This window comes from Hippocampus guttulatus, chromosome 1 (assembly GCF_054856545.1).
Source record: "Hippocampus guttulatus isolate MCC_2025c chromosome 1, RoL_Hgut_1.0, whole genome shotgun sequence".
Lineage (NCBI taxonomy): Eukaryota > Metazoa > Chordata > Actinopteri > Syngnathiformes > Syngnathidae > Hippocampus > Hippocampus guttulatus.
In genome coordinates, this window is record NC_141261.1 from 9,531,703 (window position 1) to 9,546,303 (window position 14,601).

A 14,601-nucleotide genomic window follows, 5' to 3' on the forward strand; every position below is an offset into this window, starting at 1 on the left:
TAGTGGCATAAAAGGACTCCCGCCTGAGCACTCATTGTCCGGTCATTGTTTGTTGCATGTTTGTTTGCTGCTATCAGGTTTGTTTCAATCATGTTTCGGTTACTGTCATGTTTTATCTTCAGTCGTGATTTTTGTTTGATACTTTGGATTCGTTTTGTTGTTCGGATTTTGTTTGTTTAGGATTTAATTTTCTGCGTTTTATCAATACACTTCTTCAAGTACACTCTGCTCCTCCCTCTTGCCTGCTTTTTGGGGTCCACCACCACCATGCAAACGTGGCATGCTTGGATTACTGTAATGCACTATAAATATACTTTGGAGTCAGCCAATCCTCCATTAAGCATCTCCAGTTGGTCCAGAATGCTGCTGCTCGCCTCTTGACTGGTACTCGTAAGAGGGAGCACGTAACTCCTGCTCTGGCATCCCTTCTCTGGCTCCCTATGCATTTTAGAGTTCTTTTGAAGACCCTCTTGTTTTCAAATCTTTAAATGGCCTCACTTCACCTTACCTAACTGAGCTCCTCCGCTCCTCCAGACCTGCCCGGTGCCTCAGGTCTGCGGACCAGACATTATTAGCGGTACCAAGAACTAAGCGGAGGCTCAGAGGGGACCGAGCCTTTTCCGTTGCTGGTCCCTCTCTTTGGAATGACCTCCTACTGAACATTCGGCAAGCCCCCGCCACCTCGCTGCCCATCTTTGAAATTCTTCTCAGAACTCATTTCTATTCTTTGGCTTTTTACTCGGCATGACTCGGACTTGAGTTTAGTTTGATTGTTTTTGTGCTTTCTATTGGCTTCATTATTTAGTTTTATTGTTGTATATATGATATTGCTCCATCGACAGCACTTTGCATACTGGGGTGGTTGTTTTAAAGTGCTCTAGAAATACAGATGAGTTGAGAAAAGAAATTTCTTTGCACATAATAGTTTCCCCTCTCTTATTAGCTTGCAGTGTTCATACTGAAAAGAAAGGGGGAAAAAATATCAACATTGTGAACTTGGTAAACCCCCCCCCCCCCGAAATTAGCTAAGCTAGCAATTGAATAAGAATCTTATTTGTGTTTTGTCAGATAAGATGAAGTATTTTTGAATGCCAGAAAGGGAAGGCATGTTCTTGGACTCAATGTTTTGAATGAATGAATGAATCAATATATAAATCAAGATATGGATGGGGAATGTATTGTTTCTCCAAACCTGTTAATGCACCCTTGTTGTTGTTCCTCCATGTCACGACTGTACATTTCTTTTTCTGCTTTCTGCTTAAATATGCAGAAATTCAATGTTACATACTGTGTTTTCAAATGCGGGGCATAAAAGGTGGGGACATGAAAAATACATGAAGTGAAAAATTCATAACAAACAAATCGCAGTATTTAGATACTTTCCACCAGTGGCTTGGATCATCTTCTTATATGGGCTGTTGTTAAAAATCAGACGTTCTTGTCGTTGTACAAAGATCTTTAAATATTGAAGAGGATTTTTTTTTAAATATTGTGCCGTAAAGAAAGTGTACCGTAAACAGCTCTGTTGTCAATTACAAATAAAACGATTAGCTTTGCGTCAGTTGTTATGCCCTCATTTTCCCCATCTGCTGCATTCTTAACCTCTCATCTGTCTTGTGCTAAAATTGACCATCTCTTTCATTGTTTGTGCCTCATTTCATGTGTCCCCCTGAACTGTATTTCCAACCTACATTTTCTTTCATCCAATATCCTTCCCACCTGTCACTGCATTATCTGATGCTGTACAGTATATTACCACTGTTCGCACTGCAGCTCCTTTAAGTCTAAAGTCAAACTCAAGGAACTTGGATGTAAACATCTCCATTTTCCTTGTACGCGTCGACTACTGAGGATTCTTATCAGTCTGACAAACTTTGAGATGTCTTGGTTCAGCCTCTTTCTTTATTCCCTCATGCTACAAAGTGCACCACAAGACCTTCAAGATAAAAGCATGTGCAGCATGCTAATAGTCTTTACATCGGAAAAATACATTTCCACGGGCTTCTATGTGTTGCCCAGCCTGCCACAAAGTTCTTTCTTATACACTACGCGTACATGGATAGTTGCGTTGGTCACCTCCAATGCAGTGGACTTGACTGCATTAATGTATTTTCTTTTTTGTTTGTAGCTTAAATAATTGGCTTGCATTTGAACCATCACGTGGACTGGTTTATTTATTTTTTTAATCCTTTTGGGTAAAAGTGAGACTGAAAGGATGCTTAGAGTGAATTGTGCACTAACACAAAAAATATACCATATTAATAACACGCACACAGAAATACTAATCTTCCCCCGACACCCCTTGCATTTGACTTGGGACCAGTCCGCGGGCTACCAGTCAATTGTGATGGGCACCCCTGGTATAGAGTGTTCCCTCACTTTTCTCAGGTGATACGTTCCAAGACCCCCGAAACGGGCGAATCTCCGAGAAGTAGAATCTGACTTAAAACAAATAAATTTCAAAAATGTTTTTAATTGCAATTTTTTTTTTTTTTTTTTTTTTTTTTAGGGGAGATATTTGTCTGTATTAAGTCATTATGAATCCTCCTCCCTCCACAGTTCCCACCCTTTGAAACATTTATTCCACTTAATAAAGTTAACTTTTAAAATACGAAATGAAGAATAAATACCAAGCCGCTGGCTGCATTCACAAATTGTTCATCGATTATGCTCTGTGCCCCTCAAAAAAAATTTATATTTCTTGACCGGTCCGACTTAAAATAAGAAAAGTAGTAGGAAAACCCAAAAATAGCGAAGTAAAATTGTTCGAGCTTACCATATTTTCTGCACTATAAGGCGCACCTAAAAGCATTCAATTTTCTCAAAAGCCGATGCAATTCTCAAGTGCAATTTATAATCTGATGCGCCTTACATATGGATCAATTTTCTGATTTTGTCTTGCTTTCATAACTTTGCTGCTGTGAATCTGGAATTTCTCCATTGCGAGACTAATAAAGGTTTATCTAAAGTGCTTTGTTACACCTGCAGCGGTTGTTAAAGCACTTTATAAAGTTGTATTGTATTCCCTTGAGCGTAGTTCCATCTCGTGGATGCATAATGCAACCGCAGCCACTATTGTAGCTTCTATTGGATGCACCTTAAAATGAATATGGTGCGCCCTACACATGAAAACTTTTTAAAAATAGGCCATTCATTGAAGGTGCGCCTTATGTTCCCAAGCGCCTTGTAGTGCAGAAAATACGGTAAGTCACGGTCACAAATGAAAATCCGGGAGAGAGTGAATCCGCAATAACCGAGGGAACGCTATTTATGGAGAGTGCATAAATAATTTCACCTGTGATCAGACTGCATGAGAGCGCTCTCTTCACGGCAGAGAGAGCAAAAAGGAACATGCAGCGACAAGGCTTCAAGTGAGCAGTTTTACAGTTAGGCTGATGCTGCGACACTGAGCTAAAAGATTTGCTGTGTGAAAGCACCTCTTTTGTCCTCTGCAAGTGTGACAGTATCCAACTGGAATGCGCCGCTTGCCAAGGCAGCCCAGAGGCATGGTTGCTTGTCTTTGCTGTCCATGTGGTGTTATTGCAGAATGATAGGGACCCAAAGTCTGTTCGCACGTTGGGAGGAGAAACAAATAATGTCACATTGATTAGCTGGAAATTTAGTCTTCAAATCGGATCCTAAAGAGTAGTGAAAAAAAAAAACCTGGTGCATCTGATTATCTTTTTCAGTGTGCCATGCACTAGATTCGCTGATTTGACATGAATGAAAAAAGGTAAAAACTGTGTTGTGATTGTCTCTTTTGTACATGTGTAGTGGGGACTACTTTATAGCCGAGCACAGGGGCAAAAGCTCTGAAAAGGATTTGAGCTGGTCCAATAATCCTCAGGGCGCCAAAGGTGGCCTGTCCCCATGGGAGCTGTGTGGGTGTAAAATTGGGGGCTCAGTGGATTTCAATAGAAGGGGAAATAGTGGACACAACATAGAACCGCAAGGCAACTCTTCAGAAGCAAAAAAAAAAAGAGGTGTGTGCATCTGTTTGCGTGAGCAACCTTTCATAATAATCCTCGAAGCGAGTTTGGAAAATCTGTAAAATAATTTCATTTGAACAGAACACAATTCTGTCTTGACTTCTGAGTTTTGAGCTACAAGCCATTAATTGGCCTTATATTTTTTTTGTCTTGCGATACAAGCCAAAAAAATTGATGTACGAGTGCACTTCAGGGCACACCGCAGCGAGATAGCGGCAACAGGATTCACATCTGGCTGCCATCAATTTGCATTGGTTTCCTAGTAGTGGAAGACACCACCAATTGTTGGCGGTCATGCACTATGAAGGGATGGTTTGCCACCTGCCAATAGACAAATAGAAGAAGAAAAAGGAAGGACAAGTACCACTCGATGTTAATTATCCCACATTTGAGACGGTCATATTTTGTACTCACAATTTCTGTTTGCGGGTTATGAGGAGATGAAATGTTATTACTGATTGTTTTTAAAACGTACCTGCTAAAACAACACTGCTAGCACCATATTTTTCTTCTGTAAAAAAACAAAACAAACCTCATTTTGATTTGGGGTGCGGGGAGGGGTTTGGAATGGATTCATTACATTTCCATTCATTTCAATGGCAAAAGACGATTTGTGATAAGAGTGGTCACAAAACAAATGAAACTTGTATCTCAAAGTACCACCTGAAGTTAATTAGCCCACAAAACAGTATGGCGGAACCCCTGATCTTGATTGGGCGTCCTTTTAAGTTCACCAAAAAATTCGTAACTGCTGATTGTCAACCCTAACCTATGAGCATCCTTTCAGTGCGGAAGGAAGAAGCCATTCAATTTTGATGCAGATCCGTATAAAGGACTTTTAGTTTGGCTTGAATCTGGGGTTTAGGGGTGCTGAGCTCTTGGCCAGGCAAGATGCATTCAACCGTTGTATGCATTTTATACGGTGAAAATGACACCGTTTGTGGATAGACACACACGTAAATATGTGTTAGTCCGTGCATCTGGCGCGGTACTTGCTGTTCATACAACAGCAGAGGTAAACAAAACAGCCATGGCGGAACTCTGCGCAGCCACACGTACCAAACTTTTGGAACAAGGAGGCAACAGACTGCTTTGTTCCTTTTGGTGAGTGACGTGAATGTGAGGTGTTTTATTCACAGTAGAAAGTAACAAGCAGTATTGATGTCTATTTGTGTCACGACTTCCACGCGTCGCCGTTTAAAATCGTGTTATTCAAATGCCGGAGTAACTCTGTCCGCTCAAGTCGTGTCATTCGGGTAACTCCGAATGTTTCATCAATCAGATTTACCTTATTCCAAATATTGACTGCAAGGAAACGTAGTCATTGTTTTTGTGACTGGTAGTTTCCTCTGCTCTGCAATTCGTCAAGTTTAAAACATTGTGTGTGTATGTGTGTGTTATGATCCCAGCAGTTGTGTTGGCGTAAGGACAGAGAAATGTAGGTGTATAGGTGGTTTGGGGGGGCGGGGAGCATGCCTCAGGAATTTACAAATGAAAGGAGAATGTTTTTCTCCTAATGCGATTAAATTATTCCATTTCATTGCTTCTCCAGCCGCCAGTTTGAGCTCCTTCACAGTACAAGGGGGCAACACAACAGTTTTCAAGACAGGGCGGCAGGGGGTGAAAAGGGAAGGGCAAGAGGACTGTAAGGGGCATCTGTGTGTGTGTGTGTGAGAGAGAGAGAGTGAGAGCAAAGAAAATTGAAATAAATTTGTTTCAGAATTCATTGTCTCTTTTTCATCCGGCAGCTCTCTCCATGAGCAGCAAATTCATGCTCCAATGACACTGCCTTATATCTTTCAGATCTATAGTAACAGTGAGCTTGAACTAGTTGCTTACGTCACGCATGCACACACACATGCCATGATGAGCAACAGCCATAACGGCCCCTAACGTGAACGAAACAGAAAAATAGATACGGGTTTGTGAAAAAGAGAGAAGTGCCTAGCTTGGGAAAGACCTGACGAGGAGGCACGGGACGCACTTTTGCAGTGTGTTAAGTGTAGAAACTACCGTACGTACTGTGCGTGTGCCGTTTTAAAATGCTTCTCCTGGCGCTCCTGATTCCCATTCTTTGACAGTGTCATTGGCGATTTGCAGATGAAACAAACTTTGAATGAGAATTAAAAAAAAAAAAAAAAAGACATCCCAACAATCACCCAAAACTGTATTTTTCTTCTCTCTGAAAAAAGACAGCAGCACCACAACCTTCAGTCGAAAAAGACGCTGCAGCAAAGCGGAGTGAGGATGAGGCAAAGTCAGAGAAACTGCGAAAAAGGCGTGAGTCAATGTGTCCAATCTCATATTGACTATTAGTTATCATTTTACACCAGCATGTCAAAGTTAAGGCCCGGGGGCCAGATCTGGCCCGCCACATCATTTTATGTGGCCTGCGAAAGCAAATCAATCATGTCAAGTTCCACGATGCTTGCTAAAGTCTGAATCAAAATGTCAAATTGTCATATGTAATCCACAATAACCGTCATTCTTCTTGACTTCTGATTTTAAAACTAGTTCTTCATCAATTTGTTGTGCGCTGTGTGTGTAATATGTGGAGGGGATTCAACATTTTATCTGATTTCCCAAAATTCGTAACGGCCCTCCAAGGGAAACCGTAACTACAATGTGGCCTGTGACAAAAATGAGTGTGACACCTCTGTTTTACAGTATTTCTCAAAACTATCGTAGTTATTTGTCAGAAAACGTTTAGATTTTTAGAGATGAAAAAAAAATAATAATAATTCAATAGTACAGTATTTTAAGCTGGACACGATGTCATGTTGCCGAAAAATGAAGAAATACAATACAATAATAATAATACATTTTATTTATAAGCGCCTTTCAAGACACCCAAGGACACTTTACAATAACAAAAAACACAAAACAATACAGGTTACAATACAATACATGCTGATTTATATAGCGCTTTCACAACAGTGGCAGCTGTAACAAAGCGCCTAACAAAACGGTTAACATAAAGTAAAATAATAAACACAACACATAACAAAAAAACACGGACAGTCGTGCAGTCCGAACCACTTTTCCGTCACACGCTTTGTTGTTTGAAGCAGTTTGAGATGAAAGAGGAGAGAATCAAAGTGTCCTTTAACCAGTGGATCAGAGACGTCATGCTCAAAATGTGCACACGTCGGCTACAAGCTAAGTTTCAAAGTCAACAAGAAGCTGTAGCATCCATTGATGAAAAAAGAGATTGGTTCACTTCTCCTGTCCCATGGAAATCCATTTCAATTCCAAGCGGCGACTCTTGATTCCAAATACGCATCGGCGCTCTGCGCCAACGCTCCTCTCGAAATGAAAATTCTCTCACAGAGTACTCTGCATTTATGCTGCATTCAGTTCATATTGAGTTAAAATCATCTTGATTCCAAAGCGTCGTGGGCTAACATTCATGAGCAGCCTACGGTCATTTTCTCTTGATATTGAATTCATCGCACAGGGATTTATTCTTAGACCAACATTTTGCAATTTCGAAGCGTTCTTCTTTTGCCTCTGGTGTCTGAGCTTTTTCCACACTTCTGTCACTGGAAGTAACGATGTTAAAAATGTTAGTAGATACTGTACTATTCCTGCCAATAACAGCTGTTGCCTGTCAAGCAGAGAGCCAATGCTGCAGAATACTCATTTAGATCCGCATCTTCCCATATGTGCAAAATTGTCATTTCGTTTGGTTTTTCGAAAAGGCTTTTCGTCACGGGAATAATTCGAAACCGACAAAAGTAATCACAAATGAACACTGAACAATTAACAAATGAAAACTGGCCAAAATTAATGGGGGGCTCATCTTATCTTTTGAGGCAATCAAATTATTTCCAGAAGCCGCAGTGAGACTTTGTGCACCTTTTTATGAACAATTCTTTTGGCCCACTCCCAATGAACAAACTGCTCCAGCTGTCGCTGGATTTAAGAGCTCCTTCCACAGATGTTCAAGAGGATTTAGATCAGGTTTCATGAGGGAGCGTTTCAGAATTGTCCAACGTTCTTGGAGATTCTTGTTGAGAGTCACACGAGATGCATCCAAGACCGAGTTTTCTGACGTCGGGCAACATTTTACACTCCAAATGCCTTTGAGTGATGAAAGTGTGTGTGTGTGTGTGTGTGTGGGGGGGGGGGGGGGGGTTCTATTAACTCATTCAGTACCAGCCAATTCTGGACCAAGTCTGAAAAGACGTTTAAAAACGTCTTTGGGAGTGAATGAGTTAATGGAAGGGTACCATGACTTTGTCTGTATAAAATGCACACCTTTTGTCGTACTTAAATCTATCATATGCTCGAGTTACTCAATTAAGATTTATCCTCGGTGTTAACTATCAAATCGTGTCTGCTGTGTGTGAACAAAAGTGGTTTGTGGAGCTGTAAATCATTCCGGACCAGTTCTTCCTTGGCTCATGCCATGCAGGAAGTACCGAAAAGGAAGCGTAAATAACTCACCGGGGCAACAAAATCACCCAGTCGTTCCTTAATCCATCTTTAATGATTGAGGAGCACGTTTTTTTGCTGGTAAGAAGTGAATCTGACACAGGTTTTCAGCATCGGTGCCATCTTTCTTGATTAAATGAACCATTTCACCCTCCCTTGCATGAGCGCCTCTTGCAGTGTTGTTTCCAGCAGCGTAGACACAGGAGTTGGAGCTCAAAGTGTCGCTGAACGGAACGTGGCTCTCGATTCTCGACCTTATTAAAATCCACTTTTTTGGTGGTCAGCAGAAAAAGCGAAGCAGTACTTTTGCTAGTATGAGTGACTTTGGTCCCGCCCCCCAGCTATGCTGCCTTTTGCAGTTTTGGCCTGCGAGCCTAGCGCTGCTTTAAGATCAAAACCATTTATCTGTCATCTGTATTGCAGTGTTTAGTAGGCAAAAGGGCACCTGGGAAATATCAGAAAATGTCACCTTTTTTACCAGTGACTGGACGTTTTTTTTAGGGGTGGGAGAAACACACAAAATAACTTCAACTTCACTTTATCTCAAAGAATTTGACATTATTCCTGCTCCTCGATCCTGTCTTTGTTTCCTAGCACGTTTTGGGTCCTCCACAGTCCACCACGCCAACATGACCATGACAAATCATCTGCAAATAATCTTAGGTGACAGAATGTAATCACATGACAATTTACTTCCAGTTTTTTTTTTTTTTAAAGTCAACTGGAATGTGATGCAGATCCACCACAATGAGCATAAAATGTTAGTCAAAACTATGCGATTGTGTAACTCCCCTCGTTGGCGAAAAAAAGAGAGTCTGATTGACTTGCTTCTTGTTGTAGAAGCACCAAACGTTGTCCGGGACTTTGGCAGCTTTCTAAAGATTCAATGCTCTTTCCAGCTCGGCAAAGAGTGCCCAGTCCTCACTCTGAGACGCAATCCTCTAATTACAAACAGTCGAGTTTGGTGCCAGAATGCTCTGGCACTCTTCATGCTAATCAGTGTAAGCGCCCACACTTTGGCCTTTGTAGCATCACGCAGATGCTACAAAGTATGAGCTACAAAGTCCTGATAGTTTGGATGCTGTTCAGAAACTTGAGTCTCTGTGAGGAGGAAAACGCATCTTTGCTGCCAGCCAAGTGTGGATGTTATTGTCAAGTGTTAGTGTGTCTGCTCCCTGGTGCTCACATCTCTGCAACAGTTGAAACCGCTGCACACGAAGCACAGTTTCACCTCTTGATGCTGCAAAAACAGAGAAAATAGCATGTGTAACCACCATTTTTAACCATTAGTGGGCCACAGATTCATAAACAATCATTGAATTTAAAAAAATATATACATAATCCAAAGTGAAAACTTTTCACATTTGTCTTTGCCTCTACAAAGATGTAAAGCGTAACAGTCGTAATATTTTACTTGACACATAAAGAATAAAGTGGACATTTGTGGTGTTACTAAATACTTCTGACAAGCAGAACGTGCGTTTGTGTCATGCGCCAATAACGTGTTGATATCTATCATAGACGTCGCCGTCAAATGTTGACATCTCATTTCCCCCAAAACATTTCTACCTCCTTCCGACTCACTCCCAGCAGTCCGTGATAAAAATAGTTGTAAACGTTCTGTATGTGGTCATTGTAAAATAAGAAACAAATTGTCCTGGCTGCGTAATGCCGTCTGGCAGTCAAGGATGTACTTTTTAACACTGCACTTGAGTCTTGAGTGATTTATGGCCCTCAGATGCATCACACACGCCTCATTACCTCACACAGATTAGCCTCAGTCAGCTGTTACTGTCAGCGCGAGAACATTTTAGACGCCGAAAAATCAAATGTCGCCTTTATAAACAGGAACACGCTGCCTTTGTTTAGTTTCTTACCGTGTGGCCCACCAAAGCTTTTGTGTGCCTGCTGTTTTGCATGCACTAGAGCGTTGCAGCCGGCCACCGAGCCAATAAACCAGCAAGCCACCGACTTTGCTCGCCTTTTCTCTTTTCTCTCCAACCGACGGTGGAGGAGCCGGCTTGCTTCTGCGGGCTGATGGTTTATGCTCTCCTCTCCGAGGCTGAAATGAACGGGAATGTTGTTTACCCCCGGCGCAGCGGGCCGTCGCCAAGACCAACAGATAAAAACAGACACAATCTCCACGATGGGATTCAGGTAATTTTCTACAAGGGTTACACAAGATGGGGCTAAAATAATCTCATTTCATCATTCAGATGAAAAAATCCTTTATTTCGCATGGACAAAATAAAACCTGACCAAGTGTGACAGCATCAAAATAGATTCTGATAGAATTCAGAGCACGTTGTGTAGTTGTTGCAGCAATACGAGGTCGAAATTAAGTGTCAATAAATCAACACCTTGCCTCATTAAATTAGCCAACAGAAAATGTAACGTCATTGGATGATTAAAATAGGGGCAGTGTGACATTTTGACTACCGGTAGTTTATTTCTCTTCTAGTTCACACAATGTTGGACTCGAACATACAAGTATTTAAATATGGTAACCACACTGGTTATGAAAAATCAACACCCCCCTTTTTTTTTTTAAATGCCAGGCTTGTGTGATACAAAAAATGAGACCAAGATTTTTCATTTCAATGAAACTGAAGTTATAGAAGTAAAAATATGAACATGACCTAACTCAACAAACATCAACAACGTGTTTGGTGTTCATCAGAGGCACTTGAAATGACCGCAACCAACTTCCGGTGAAGCAGGTCACGCGCCATCGTAGGTTAAAGGTGACCTGCTTTTTAAATTTAATTTAATTTTAAAAAATATTTTTTGACAGTAAAACTGATAGGATGCTTAGGGTGCAATGTACACTAACACAAAAATATATAATGTATAACATTAATTACACAAACGCAGACACACGCCCCCCCCCCACCCCCCCGCCCCTCCATTGCCCTCAACATCTTTTGCGGTCGACTTGGGACCAGTCCGCGGGCTACTGGTCCAATGGTTGGGCCCCCCTTGCTATATATTGTGCCAGGCTGGTTGACCCTATCGCACAAAAGCATCTGTCGGGAGAAGAATAAATTTGAGGTCATTAATTGGAGCTCTCTCATACAGAGCTGGGAAATCCAAGTCCAGAAAGTCTCAATTGATATTATACACCAACTGGGGCATTTTCAGGAAGACGGGTGATGTCTGTGTTGATGGATTTAATGCCTTTCAGCGTCAGGGGGCCCGGTATACCTCTGAGAGTTCACCGCTGTTCTGAATAGTGACAATCAATTTGAAGTGGGAGCCCTATTCACAGGCATTCACAAGACTGAATCACATTTCAAAGGTGGTCTCTCGGACCCCAGAGTCAGCCGTACGTGCGGCAGGTTCAAGTTTAGATCACTGTACCTGTAGTTCTGTTAAAAGTCTGTTCGCTTGATGAGGAAGGTTTGAACGTGGCTCACACGTCAACAGCATGTTTTGGCAAGGTCAAGTGGTTCTTGTTCCTTCCACCAAGGAGGTTATTGTCAATATGATTTATTTGTGTGCGGTTTTGGCAGTTTTACAAAAATTGATGACTGAAAGATTGATTGTGTTTGCGATAATGTAGAAAAGTGACATTGTCATTTTCTAATCTTAACGTACGTGATTACAAGGTGGGCCTGTTTTAGTTTGTCGGATCTTTGGAGAAACTGAGACTTTTACACCAGCGGTTCTCAAATGTTTTGCACCTCGAAAAATACTTGACACTCCAACTACTATATTAAATTGAAATACAGTTGCATAGTAGGCCCAAGGGTTCATTAAATATGTAACAGAGGTTTTATCCTTAAAAAGTAAACTTAACATATTAGTACATGTACTGTGCTGGATTAATAAAAAGTTTAAGCAACTGCAACATTATGCGCAGTTTAACAATAAGTACCTTTCAGTACTTCAGTTTCGGAAATGTTGCTCCACGTTTTTCATTTTTGACCATCTCAGACGAAAGATGCACAATTGTAGGGAGAAGGGGAAAAAAAATCTTGACGGTGGTAACTGTCACAGTGAAAGAAAGTGGGGCAGAGATCTTGTGACAGACATCATCCTTTGGCAGATAATTTGAGGAACCATCTGACAGTGTTTGCCTTTTGCTTACAATCCAATGGCAGGCAGTGAACCAAGCAATAGGAAGACACCACGAAATGACGTGAATATCAGTCACAGAAATTATCAGCAGTGCCAAACAGATGAGAGGAAAAAAACTGGAATCTTTCTATTTTGCACCCAAATAGAGGCACACTGTGGTTTTCTTAACTGATTAATTAATTATCACATGATTCGGCGCCATCTTGTTTCTCGTTTTTCATGGTGACATCCAAAGCTTTTCCCGAGTCAAACACGTGACCAGTTGCCTGTTTCTAATTTCATTTTTGAAACCCCAAATTGAGGCTTGCTTTAAACATCATCATGCAGGCTAAAATTGCTGAGGAGGTACATTCGTATCTACTGTGATTTCTTCTGGATGCAATGTAACAAATGTTAACCTTTAAGACCTCTTTCTACTCCAACGACCGCATTGCATCATGTGACTGAGCACACTTCAGTAAATCATTGCTGCCCTTAGAACGCAGCGCGCATTCTCTCTTGTGATTGGTCCATTTAGTCACACGTTGCTATGATGTGGTACTCGGCTTTTCCCGGCTAGGTTTCTCAATAGACAAGACCGATGTCAGGGTATTTTGTCACCGCGGAGGAGAGTGGTTCGTTGCTGCTGCTGCGACGCAAGCTTTCTTGACCTTCATGAAAACTGCTGCTCTTACCAAAGAAAAGTTCATTCATTTATCCTCACATGGGTCGCGGGGAGTGCTGGAGCCTATCCCAGATGTCTTCGGGCAGTAGGCGGGTGACACCCTGAACTGGTTGCCAGCCAATCGCAGGGCACGCAGAGACGAACAACCACTTGCACTCACGATAGCATCTTAGGACAGTTGTACAGTGTTCAATTATCCTACCATGCATGTTTTTGGAATGTGGGAGAAAACCGGAGTACCCGGAGAAAACCCACGCAGGCCCGGGGAGAACATGCAAACTCCACACAGGGAGACCGCAGCTGGAATTGAACCCGGTACCTCTGCACTGCGAGGTTGACGCGCTAACCGCCTGGCAAGTTGAAGTTGCCAATGCCCTTTGTGAGACGATCCATCAGTTGGCTGAAATGATCCACTCATGACCACCAGCACCAACCCGACCTCCCACTCCCAGTTGATGTTCCTGAATTTATGACCTTTCATAAAACATTTTCAATATCTGCTGTTGCCCCAAGCCATGATGTTAGTTTAGATGGGCTGAGTTATCACGGTGCAAACAAAAGAAAAAGGCACAGTGAGAACATTTACGAAAGGGGAAATTTGCTTCACTCCATTTTGTCGGCTGACAGGTCATCATCGGGGTCATCAAGGACTCTCCATATAGGACGTGATCTCTTCAAATGCATCATCCCGGCCCCTTCTGTAATCAGTCTCACCTCTTTATAGTTCTCCCAAGTTATTATTGTTTCTGTCATTTTTGCCTGTGGGTAATGTGTTTGTATCCACGTATCACCACATTTCAACAAATCCAGTCGAAAAGTAACAATGGCCAGTTTGGACAGACGGACTGTACCTTTTTTGTTTCCACATTCAGAACAGTTGAAACAGTACCCCAGAGGGGACCCCAGATCCACCTTCAGCATTCATGAAACCATCAGCTTAACCTTTTAGAAGACACGTGGTGGTGTGGTACTCAACAAAATATAGTGTAGCGGTACTCTCTATCTCCTGGTCATTTCGGGGTTAACACGACCATACTTGGCCGTATGAAAGCTATTATAATGTTAAAATGCAAACGTGATCATGTTGATGAGGTCCCAAGGTAACTTTGACATTATCAAATTTGTGAGAGTATCTTCTTTTAGCCGCTTTGCTGTATTGACTGCAAATTGGTGAGTGGGATATGAAAGCATGAGCACATTTATCATGCTGATTATTACTGCGGCGTGAATATTACTAATTGGATTTTTGAAAAGTGATATGACTAAATGTCTATGTTTGTGAGAGTTGTGCAGTTTGAGTTAATATCAGATTGGATCAACAAGTGTAGAATCAGTGGGAGACCCGTCTTTAGACCTCAGATTGAAGGGAGGTAGGGAGTGGGGGAGGCACTGAACTCTGCATCATACCATAGCGATAGGTTGAACGTGCAC

General features: G+C 41.8%; 1 long non-coding RNA gene across 1 annotated transcript in view; it reads left to right on the plus strand.

Annotated features, from left to right (window-relative positions):
• Nucleotides 1–10,446: 10,446 nt before the first annotated feature.
• Nucleotides 10,447–14,601, plus strand: part of LOC147210306 (uncharacterized) — a 36,556-nt gene continuing 32,401 nt past the window's right edge. The window contains exon 1 of the long non-coding RNA XR_015102959.1: nt 10,447–10,583. This is a non-coding gene — a long non-coding RNA (uncharacterized LOC147210306). The remainder of the gene's footprint in view (nt 10,584–14,601) is intronic.